Source organism: Apus apus, chromosome 1, assembly GCF_020740795.1.
Source record: "Apus apus isolate bApuApu2 chromosome 1, bApuApu2.pri.cur, whole genome shotgun sequence".
Classification (NCBI taxonomy): Eukaryota; Metazoa; Chordata; class Aves; order Apodiformes; family Apodidae; genus Apus; species Apus apus.
Window position 1 is genome coordinate 31923232 of NC_067282.1, and position 12088 is coordinate 31935319.

Genomic DNA, 12088 nt, shown 5'->3' on the forward strand with positions numbered 1-12088 from the left:
GGAGTGGTGCTCCAGCCCTCTGATCATTTTCATTGCCCTCCTCAGGACACGCTCCAACAGGTCCACATCCTTCTGGACGCAGTACTCCAGGTGAGGTCTCACCAGGGCAGAGTATCTGCTTCTCTGAATTCATTCAGACCTTGCAGATGGAATTTTTTGACAAATACTTATTCTAAAATAGGAAGAGAAACAAATAGTAAAGCATACAGTTGACTAATGTGGTACTTTAAAATCACATACAAATTAATTAATATATTACTTATGAAACGCTCAGAACAAGAGTAAATGCTTTATTTAAACAATCTCTGAGCCACTAAAAATTTAGAATGGCATAACTGGGGTGAGGAAAAAGAGCTTTGCCTCCTTTCTGATGCTTAGAAAGAAGAAAACAGGTGGCAAAATTATTTGTATGGAAAATGGAAAGAATTTAGTCTACCCAACAACTTGACACTGAGGCAGAGCTGTTCATTTTATCTTTATATGTGTTCTACTGAGCACAGTAGTTGGGAGCTTTCCAGTTACAATAAATCGATATGTAAAATTCCTATTTTGGTCAGGTTTTTTTCTTGCAATTTATCCCAACGTGAGTTCAAATAAAAATTAAGCCAGATCTTTAAAAAAAAAAACAACACAACAAAAAAACCCCAAACAAACAAAAACCCTGCTTACTAGAGGAAAGAGAAAGAGACTTATCCCAATGAAGTTTTTATTGCTTGCACAAGTGAAAGGAAGAAGTGACAAAATGTGTGGGAAGTGTTGGGAAATCTAAACGCAGCTGTGTGTTCATCCTGAATAAGGTGGACTCGTGGCCATGGCCCTGATCTTCTTAGAAGATAAGCTGGAGAATACTGAGCCTAATATTGTTGTCATAGAAAAAAAAATGTTTTCACAAGAGCTGGGGATGTAGTGCTGAAAACCACAAAGCATTTCTGTGACCAAGACTGTGATGTATATGCTTACTTTTACGCATGCTGTTTGTCCTATTTATTTCACTTCCAGCACATGCTGAAAGCACCTGCTCTTTGTGGGGAACCTTGCTAATTGACAGATTTGAGAAGATAAATATTTGATCTATAGAGAAGGCATGAAGGGAAGGAAGCATGTGAAACAGCAGAGAATGAAGGATGTGCCTATTTAATGTCCTAAGAAGATACATTTTTCTGACAGTAACAAATAAAATAAGTCAATAACTCCACAAATACCAGTATTAAGTAAAACTGATGCTTTTAGTAATTCAGCCAAGTATAACAAGATTAAATTAGTTCTTACTATAATTCCTCTAATTGAAATTCTGTTATCTCAGGGACAAATTGCTCCGCCAATTTTTTCATAGAGCCTATTAACTTATTTGAAGTGGATTTGAAATTCTAGCATTGGTCTAATATTGTTCCCCTGTTACTTTCAAGGGATCCCATCAGATGGTTTGCATAGCTATTTTTACATTTTAATAAAGAGAGGATGGCACATGGCTTACCAGAAAAGAAAATACAGTTTTGCTACTTCAACCTTGTTTAAGTTGTATTTCTAATTTAAAGAAAGAGTCTTAATCCATGAAACAGCCATAATGTATGCAGGAGCTCCAAAATAACATTTGCTATAAATAGCCAAGCCTAGTTTAGATAAATGAAAAAATAAATAAAGGGGACATTTCTGTGTATTTTAGATTAATAAAGCTGAAATGTACAGGGGTGCATATTATAAATTATTTTACTGAAGCCTCATGTTAAAAATAATATATTCCAAAGTTGACCATCATCTTGTCATTTACAGTGGAAGTCATATGTGAATAATGTTTCCCTTTGTTTTTATGGATAAATATTGTATTGCCTTACTGAAGATTTGCACAGTTAAAATTTTCATGCTATTAGTACTATAACAAGGTGTAATGAACAAGTATGTGTTGCTACTGGAACTTACATTTGTAAATAGTTTTCTAATAGAATTTACTTATCTGCATTACTGCTGCCAAATAAAAGCATATCCAGGCATGTGTACTTCTTCCTCCTCTTTGGTAGTGTAGGACAAAATTCCCGAACAGTTGGTCCTAAAATCATAGAATCATAGAATCATTATGTTGGAAAAAGACTCTTAAGATCATCAAGTCTAACCATTAACCCAACATATTGCCAAGTCCAGAACTAAACCATGTCCCTAAGCACCAGATCTACATGTCTTTGCCTCCAGGGAAGGTGAGTCCGCTCCTTCCCTGGGCAGCCTGTTCCACTGCTTAACAACCCTTTTGGTGAAGAAATTTTTCCTAATGTCCAACCTAAGCCTCCACTGGCACAACTCAAGGCCATTTCCTCTTGTTCTATCTCTTGTTACTAGGGAGAAGATACCAACCTCTACCTGGTTTCAACCACTTTTCAGGTAGTTGTAGAGAGTTGTCTCAGATGCCCCTTGTAAGACTTGTGCTCTAGTCCTTTCACCAACTTCACTGCCCTTCTCTGGACATGCTTCACCACCTTGATATCCTTCTTGTAGTGTAGGGCCCAAAACTGAACACAGTATTCAGGGTGCAGCCCTTACCTCACAGGGTGGTGAAGTAAGACCTGTCAGATTTTCCTACAATTAGCACAGAATCACAGAATGGTAAGGGTTGGAAGGGACCTCTGGAGATCATTGAGTCCAACTCCCCTGCAAGAGCAGGACCACCACAGAATGATCAGAATCTCTCATCACAAAGAAAAGCTGTGTGCAGGTGGGTCCTGTTAGCCCTGTGCACAGAGGGCAAGGGGTGATAGGGAGGGTGTGTTTGGCCTCCCTGTTTGCTGGGAGCATGGTACAGCTGGGATGCTGCAGAGGTTGGGATATAGGTCTGTTTGCTTTTGTCAGCGTGAACAGATCTGCCAGGCTGTGAAATTCATGAGAAGCTAATTCTTCCCTTGCCAGGAAGTGTGGAGGAAGGCAGTGGTGACAAGCAAATACAATTTTGATCAGTTGGATAGCAAAAGAGTAAATTAAGGACGAAATATGGAGATGCCTTTTGCTTCATGGTCTTCTGCACTCATACAGTGTAGGAATGGGGGTATGATTTACAACCAACCTTTTTTTCTGCATGAGGTTTGTGAAACTTAGAGGGGGTTTCATGTTTGTGACCTGTGGGTGAAGCTATGCCAGGAGAAAAGGTTTGTGCTTTGAATGGAAAAATACCAACCTGATGAACTTAAAAGAGACTGAGTAGTTTCTGGTCAACCATATTTATTAGGCACCAGTTTCTAAGATGAAAGTGTCCGAATCCCATGGAAACAAGCAGAGAAGGAATCAGAGACAGGCAGCCATTAAGTGATAATATTTGCAGATGTTCTGAAGGGTGAGGAGATGGTAAATAATGAAAAGGGTAAATAATTAAAATAAATTATTTGGATTGTCTGGTGAACAAAAGTGAATATATTTCTAAACAGCCAAATGTAAAGCTGTGCACTTCAAGTCTGTAGGAAACACTTATCTTTATGAGAGATCCTTTTGGGGATGCCTCTATTTTGAAAAGGTCTTAGGGGTGTGGTGATTAATTTGCTATGTAAGATCTACAGCCAGAATCAAATAATACATTGGATTTATGAGTAGAATTGGATTTATGAATGTAAGAATTTCTGGTATTTGTGACCGATAATGCCTCTCTTCTTGCTACTGAGGTACATGTGTCTGTGGTATGGCATCTGCTGCTGTTGTCCACAGTCCAAGACAGATGATTATGGTTTAGGAAGGGTGCAAGGGAGAGCCTGCAAAGCACCTCAAAGACCACAAAATATTATTTGTAGTATAAACTCAATGGGTTTTTTCTGATTAACAGAAGGAGTTGAGAGATGACTCAATCAAAGCTTGGAGGTCCTAAAATAGGAAAGAAGTCATGGGGGTTCTTCCCTCTCTATATGAGCTATCAGGAACTCTACCTACAATAAGCTTAAAATTAGGGCTAGAAAAACAAAACAAAACATAACAAAACAGGCTTTAAAGCAAGAATACATTAATCATTGGAATAACACACCCAGGTTTGTGGTTCAAAAATTGTAAACAAAAGACTGGGTGTTGTTTTAAAAGAAGTTCTCATTCAAACTCAGGTGTATCTTACAACTTGTTCTGTTAAGAATTAAATCACCACCACTATTCTATGCATGTAAAATCCTCTGTAGTATATAGAGTGTATAATCTCTACTGAGTAGATGATTACCAGGGAATCTTCTGAGGTTATAATTATGGAAATATGATAAATCTTCTATAGTTTAGGAAAAAAAAGTATCTATTTTATTAGAGCAAATAGGGCCATACAAATATTCCAAATATTACCCAAAAGCAACATTTGTTGTTATTAGAGGAGGTCTGGGTCACTGTAAAAACCACAGCATTAAGAATCCTACAGCTGAGGCAGGTTTTCTGCATCTTCCATCTTATGCTCCTGATGACATCCTAGATGGCAATGATTGAAGCTGACTATTTATTAGTTATGACAGCTTCCACTGATGAGGGTGTTTGTAATTCTAAGCAAAGAGCAGAGGCTGAAATGAAATGTCTTTAATTTTCTACCCACAGAGCTGTTGCTTTTGTAGGCTACCGAGACAGCAGTTCTGTGATCATTTAATCCCAGCTCTATGCAGTTGTACATCATGTAGCAGTCCAAATTTGATCAAAATCAGGCAAGAGGATATGACTCCATTTCAGTTGGCTTAGCCAGAGCACACAGCTCAGTGTTTACATTCACTTTACCATTTTATGTTGGTTTTATTCTGGGTGCAGGAAAACATCATGAAGTTAGAGTTCTCTAGACAGAGAATAGTTGCTCTACATGAAATCTGCTAGGACAAAATTCTCTCTTCAGTATATTGTTAACAAATCTGAATCAATGGGGTGACTGGACTAGTGTATTACATTGCAGTGATTACAGTGGCTTTAAGATCTGACTCTAAGTGCCCCAAAAATAGATTCACTGTAGTGTCAAACCAGAGCTTAAGAGCCAAGCTGAACTGAGAGTTAAAATGGAGGCACTGAAGAGTAACCTCCTTGTCCCTGCTCTCCAACCACAAATGGTAGTACTGCCAAGCCCTGGGGCACCTTTAAAATTGCCAGTGATTCCTGAAAATAATTTTTTTAAAAAGACAAACAAAAATCTCCAGCCAAAACAGGAACATTTTCAGGAAAATAACCAGAGGTAAGGATGGGTTACTTTGAACTTTCTGTTTCAAAGTCAAGTTGTGTCTTTTTAAATGTAGACCTTTATTTGGAAGAGGTTAAATTCCTCATGTTTGACCTACATTGAGTTCTGGGGTTTGGGAGGGTGTTGTGTGAGCTGGGCATGCCAATTAAGTTTAAGGATGGTAGTAGTCATAGAAAATTAATGATCTTCAGGAATTAATAACTTCTTTGTCAACTGGCTGAACGATCTTAGAAACCATAAAGGTGAGCTGGTTGGAGGTTAGGCCACAATGGTTATATTGTTTTTCAAAGCTGGAAAAAGGCACAGTGACAAAGATGCACTTTGAAATTAACTTGGGAGGGAATATTCCATCAAACCCAGCAATACATGGTTTGTGGTGGAAATCTGGAATGAGTCCACTGGTCTTCATGGTGGTAGATGAATTTGCCTCTGTAAAAAACAGATCAGATTCTACCCCATTAGTCTATCTTTTGAAAATTAATTTTAAAAACACATTTCAGGGCATGCAACAGTCCCCAACAGGTGATCTACTGAATTTCACACAGCTTTTATTATGTGAATTCACAAGGGCTCAAGTCTTTATGAAGAGGCAATAACATCCATATAGCCATACCAGTTGCATGCCAAGTCCTCAAAGCACAAAATCTACGTTACTGGGTATGTTTTTGAATATTGCTTTGAAGGCCCTTGAAAGTACCACCTGAGAAAAACATGCAATAAATCTGATAGTCTTTTTCTTCTTTTATTTGGAAGTCTGAGGGCTCTCATTTTCATGTAGTTTCAGAATGCAGAGTCTGTCATGCAGTCATATAGTACATAGGATACATCTTGACTTTTTTTTTTTTTTTCTTATTTTCATCCTACATTGAGAAAAATACATAGTTAAAAATACTTCAGGATGCTTTCCAGGGAATACCACCCATGTGTGCCTCAAGACACTCTTCTTTAACATTCCTTAACCCACATGGTATTCAATGTTTCCAGTGACAGACTGTGCCTCCATAAATAAGCTGCCTAAGTTCCTAATATAAGCTGTGCATCACATACGGTGGAATAATTGCCTCAAAAGAATGTTGAGGCTACAAAATGAAGCAGTCATAGAGGTATGAGATGCCAAAATTAAGGCAGTCTGTTCAAACTCAATATGGTCAATGTTGTGCAAATGCCCAGTCTGAGCCAGTCTCTTAATATGGCCTATTTTTTCTTTCTGATTCATTCCAACTACAGGTACTTGCTGTTCACCATATAGCAAGCTACTTGATATTTCTTTATGTTCTTCATTTGTAGTAGTCCTTCTTAGTGGCTTGACACAGTACCTTTTACTTCTCATCCATATGGACTAGAAGTACAGAAGTCCATGTGAACATGGCTTAGTTGATGAACCACGGTGACTCTGATCCTCTCTGCATACCTTCCCTCTCCAGCGTGACAAAGCTCTAGTCAGATCTTCATGGGACATGCAAAATAACTCATTTGCATTTTAAGGAATTTCCCTGCCATGTTGCCAAACACCTTTCAAACAAGGCCCTGGGATCCCTAACAGTGGAAAGGATTATGCAAGCCAAGCCTGGAGATGCTAATTGGTCTTCTTCTGCCTCACAAAACATCACCCACAAAATTGCCATAGGAAGGAAAACTTGACCCATACGTCAGCAGTGTCTGTTCATGAGCCACACACCTTTGAACTAGTGGGTGGAGTTACTTTCTTGGGGAAATAACAAAATTGTGCTTCATGATGCACTGAAGCTCTTTGGTGAGTATCCCTCCTTCCATCATCCTTTGTTTCACAGAACTGAATCCTACAGCATGGTTCCCAGGGACAAGCAAACTTCCATCCAAATGCCAGGTCTGCGTTTTTTCCATGACCAGGCACCTATCAGTATCAGACTGCAGAAAAAATTCCACCACCCAAACCCTCAGAGCAGGGAAGAAAACACATTCTGTTTGAGAAATCATTGGGAACCCTGATGTTTAAAGGCGGGCAAAGCATTGCTGCTACTATTGATGATGCCATGATGAAAGATTGCAAGTATTTGGGATACAGTTCACCCCTTTCAACAACTCATCTAGATGTGCACATAGAACTCGTAGGATCTGACTTCTTCTTAAAAGCCACACAAATAGCATATTTTGCATTGGCTTACAACAACAGATTCAGGGACAGATACCACACTGACATGCAGAACTTTGCAGAACCTCTCATACCATTAAAACAGGGGGGGGGAAAAATAATAATAAAGAAAGCCTGCTAGGGTAACTGGGGGGAGAGGGGAAGGGAAAATAGCACCATAGCTCCAAGCAGCCCTCTGGCTCTCTGCTATGGTTGTGAAAATCTTTCTGTTTGGCCTCTGGAAGGGTGAAGGAGCCCTTACTCATGTCTTTTGAGGGTGATGCAGACAAGCCCTACCAGGATTCTCTAAGTCCAGTGTCAGAGAGGGGTAGCTTTTGGAGCAGGGGAGGAGAGCTGCCAGCTTTGCCTTGAGCTGTTTTTTTTTTACCTAATGTTACTGAAACATGTTACTAATGTTACTTGAGTAAGCAGCTCCTAGAAAAGCTCAAACTGAAGAAGGAAACATACAGGAGGTGGAAGTTAGGGCAGGTATCCTGGGAGGATAACAGAGAGGTTGTCCAAGCAGCTAGGGATCAGGTTAGGAAAGTCAAATCCCTGCTAGAATTAAATCTCAACAAGGATGTTAAGAACAATAAGAAAATCTTCTTTAGGTATGATGGGGAGAAAAGGACATCCAAAGGAGGGTGTAGGCCCTCTCCTGAAGGAAATTGGTGAGGTAGAAACACAGGATATTGAGAAGGCTGAGGTCCTCAATGACTTCTTTGCTTTAGTTTTCTCTGGCAAGTGCTCGAACCTCAACACAAAGGCCACAGCAGGTGAAAGCAGGGACTGGAAGAATGAATTGCCCCCCACCGTTGGTGTAGAGCCCGTTAATGACCATCTAAAGAACCTGAAGTTGCATAAATCTATGGGACCTGATGGGATTCACCCACGGGTCCTGAGGGAGCTGGCAGATGCAATTGCTAAGCCTCTGTCCATCCTATTTGAGAGGTCATGGCAGTCTGGTGAGGTTCCCACTGATTGGAAAAAAGGGAACCTAGCCCCTATTTTTAAAAAGAGGAAAAAGGAAGACCCAGAGAACTACAGGCTGGTCAGTCTCATCTCTGTGCCTGGCAAGGTCATTGAACAGATCCTCCTGGAAAGTCTGCTAAGGCACGTGGAAAATAAAGAGGTGATTGGTGACAGGCAACATGGCTTCACTAAGGGCAAGTCATGCTTGACCAATCTGGTGGCCTTCTACAGCAAGGCTACAGAGATGGTGGATGGTGGCAGAGCAACTGACGTCATCTACCTGGATTTGTGCAAGGCATTTGACACTGTCCCACATGACATCCTGGTGTCCAAACTGACAAGGCATGGATTTGACAGATGGACCACTCGGTGGGTAAGAGATTGGCTGGATGGCCACACCCAGAGAGTTATGGTCAATGGCTCAATGTCCAAATGGAGGCAGGTGATGAGTGGTGTCCCTCAGGGGTCAGTATTGGGACCAGTGCTGTTTAACATCTTTGTTGGAGACATGGACAGTTAGGTTGAGTGTATCCTCAGCAAGTTTGCTGATGATACCAAGCTGTGTGGTGTGGTTGACGCCCAAGAGGGAAGGGACGCCATCCAGAGGCACCTTGACTGGCTGGAGAAGTGGGCCAGTGCCAACCTCATGAAGTTCAACAAGGCCAAGTGCAGAGTCCTGCACCTGAGTCGGCACAAATACAGGCACAAATACAGGCTGGAGGGAGAATGGCTGGAGAGCAGTCCTGAGGAAAAGGACTTGGGGTAGATAGTAGTTGAGAAGCTCAACATGAGCCACCAGTGTGTGCTCACAGCCCAGAGAGCCAACTGCATCCTGGGCTGCATCAAAAGAAGTGTGACCAGGAAGGTGATTCTGCCCCTCTACTCTGCTCTGGTGAGACCCCACCTGGAATATTGTGTACAGTTCTCAGCATAAGAAAGATATAGACCTGTTGGAGAGGGTCCAGAGAAGGGCCAACAAGGTGATCAAAGGCCTGGAGCAGCTCTGCTATGAAGACAGGCTGAGAGAGTTGGGGCTGTTCAGCCTAGAGAAGAGAAGGCTCCAGGGAGACCTTATAGCAGCCTTCCAGTACCTGAAGGGGCTACAGGAAAGCTGGGGAGGGGCTTTTCATCAGAGAAGATGGTGGTAGAACAAGGGGTAATGGCTTTAAACTGAGAGAGGGGAGATTTAGTTCAGATATTAGGAAGAAATTCTTCACTGTAAGGGTGGTGAGGAACTGGAATGGGTTGCCCAGGGAGGTTGCCCCATCCCTGGGGGTTTTTAAGGCCAGGTTGGATGAGGTTTTGTGCAACCTGGTCTAGTGGTAGGGTTCCCTGCTCATGGCAGGGGGTTGGAACTTGATAAATTTTAAGGTCCCTTCCAGCCCTAATGATTCTATGATTCTATGAAAGGATCTTCAAGCACGGCTCTGCGGAAGCTGTAAGATAATTTATTTTTTTTTTTTTTACTGTTTTCATAAGCTGGTTGGTTGGTATGAGATCAAACGTTGCTTACTTGCATTTTCCTATCTCAGATATGACTCCTTTGAAGTGGACCTGTTTAAAAACGTTATCCACACGTCTGTAGCCTCCACGTTCTTGGGGAGCCTCAGTAATCTGCAGTTACAGGGATAAGATCACCTCCCTCTGAAATCACGGGGTAAAAACATGCAGAGCCTGCCTAGTGCTGATACCAATTTTACATGTTAAATCACTGAAGCTGAGGAAGTTGCTGCTGTCAAAAAAAATGGGAACATTTTTAAATTAAGGTACTGAACGACACAGGGAAATTCTTGCTTAGCAAATGAAATGAGGACAAACAGCAAAAGAGAAGGTACTTCATTACTGATTTTATCAGCTAACTTTCCCTGAAGGGTGCATCAGGCTTCCTTTTTTCTTTTTTTAATTAACTCTCCTGCTGAGTGTAGAATGGAGAAATCCAAGACCTCAGTCACCTGTTAGTTCATGCCATAGGTGTGCATAAGCAGATCAGTCCCATCACACCAACCCCTGTTTTTTCATAAGAAGGCAGAGTTTAACACTCTTCACCTTCTGTGCTTGGGCAGAGCAGCATCTCCTTTCATACTTCCCACTGACCCATGTAGTCAGTGGTTTTGAATTCTCCAGGGTAAAGTCTGTGCTTGAGTTGGTGAGAGTTCTCACAGGGGACGGGGGCTACAATATAAAAGTGGCCAAGGCACCCAGTTATTCAGTTATATACATATATCCCTTATGGGAAGGAAAGGGGAAGGAACGAGGAAAAGTATGTTGCTGGAATTGATCAGCAGGAAGGAGATGGCAGTTCAAAGGGGAGAAAATGCAAATGGAAATATGTTGAAGACTAGCTATAGGGAAGGGAAGAGGAGAGCTGAACAGAGGAGAAGCATATTTACTCAACAGTCTATCCGTATGTTACAGTGGTGTCATGCTCTGTGTGCCTCTGCACAGCCTTCCCATCAGCAAAGAAGTGAAAAGAATAGATATGTTTTTTTCCACGTAGAGCTTTCCAGTTTCCTCAACCATGCTGATCCCTTGCCACCTCAAGTAAGCAAGTGAACACAAGAAGGCAGAAATAAATGAGAATGGAAGAAAGACACAGTCTTTCACACTCTTATGATTGTCGTACTAAATGTATCATTTCTGCAGCTCTACGGAAGGCAATGAAGTTGAAACTAGTTCTTCATGCATGGATTAAGGTATTGCACAGTGATTTTTAGGCATCCATAAAATGCAGTATAAATAGTTTATGCTCAGTCCTAAGGGTGAGGTGTTTCATTTGTTTGTTTCCCTTAGATCATGGTTATTCTGCAAGCTCAAGGAAGTATCTGATTGAAAATTTTAGTACAAATGAGAATTCTTTTGAAAAAAGGGTGGAAAAGAGCTGCAGAGTGATAAAATGAAAGGTAAAAAGTACATCCATTTGAAGAAAGCTGGAAAAATAATTTGGAAAAATGATTTAGAAAAATACAGTAAAGGTGTGTAAGCCCAGAAACTACAGGAAAAACAAGTAATGTTATTATGCTCATTTTTATTTGTTCAAGGCACAAGAAAATTAAAGAGACATGAAAGGCAGCAGAAGCATCATGTCAGACAACTTTCTGATGGATAATGGTGAATCCAATCTTGTTATTTTGTGTTCTTTCTTTACCCATGCCTAGCATCCATCTGTTAAGTTTTGCTGTACATCACATCCACATCTTGAGTCCACATCAGAGGGACTCAATTCTTAGATTTTCTTCCTTGAAGGAATAAAAAGTTCATTGACGTGGAGGAGAATTGCAAGTCAGTAACCTTTACTACAGAACAGACTCCAAGCTCAGGTTGTTTCATAAAAAGTAATCAAAACCAAAAAATTGCAAAAAATCAGATTAGCAGGATAGAAATGTTATCATTGAATTCAATATTAACTGATTTAAATGAAATGCAGTACACAAGGAGGCTAAACCTTTCAGTCACAATCTGTTGTGTTAGTGCACTGATACACAGACTAGTGAATTCTGTTGTTTCTGGTTCTTAAAGAATAAATGTCACTTTGTGTCCCCTACTGCATCTGAAGTCAATACATCTACCTGCATGCCTTTTATGCAAGCAGAATGCATTTTTCTCCCCTCCAAACCATGTTCATTGGCCAGCTTGATATAATTAAATGGCCTGCATGACACATTCAGATCCTCAAATATCAGCCATTAATTTAAGCATGCATATTGCTCCTCTGCCACATAGAGGAGGAAAGGGGAACACAAATAGCAGTAGTCCTAAGGTGTGTCCCTCACCATTAGAGGTTGTCAAATGTCATGTTAAGATATTTGACTAATAATATATAAAGGCAGCAGCTAATCTCAACAAGTACAGTCTAT